Source organism: Mastomys coucha, unplaced genomic scaffold (genome assembly GCF_008632895.1).
Source record: "Mastomys coucha isolate ucsf_1 unplaced genomic scaffold, UCSF_Mcou_1 pScaffold21, whole genome shotgun sequence".
In the NCBI taxonomy this organism is placed as follows: Eukaryota; Metazoa; Chordata; class Mammalia; order Rodentia; family Muridae; genus Mastomys; species Mastomys coucha.
Genome location: NW_022196904.1, coordinates 144,111,384 through 144,111,786, shown reverse-complemented (window position 1 = coordinate 144,111,786; position 403 = coordinate 144,111,384).

Here is a 403-nt window from a genome sequence, read left to right as displayed (position 1 = left end):
GAACTCTCAATTCTGGACCTCTATGCTCCAAATGCAAGGGCATCTACATTCATAAAAGAAACTTTACTAAAGCTCAAGGCACACATTACACTGCACACAATAGTAGTGGGAGATTTCAACACCCCACTCTCTACAATGGACAGATCATGGAAACAGAAACTAAACAAGGGCACAGTGAGACTAACAGAAGTTATGAAACAGATGGATTTAACAGATATCTATAGAACTTTTTATCCTAAAACAAAAGAATATACCTTCTTCTCAGCACCTCATGGTACCTTCTCCAAATTAACCATATAATTGGTCACAAATCAGGCCTCAATAGATACAAGAATATTGAAATAATTCCTTGTATCCTATCAGATCACCATGGACTAAGGCTGCTCCTCAGTAACAACATAAA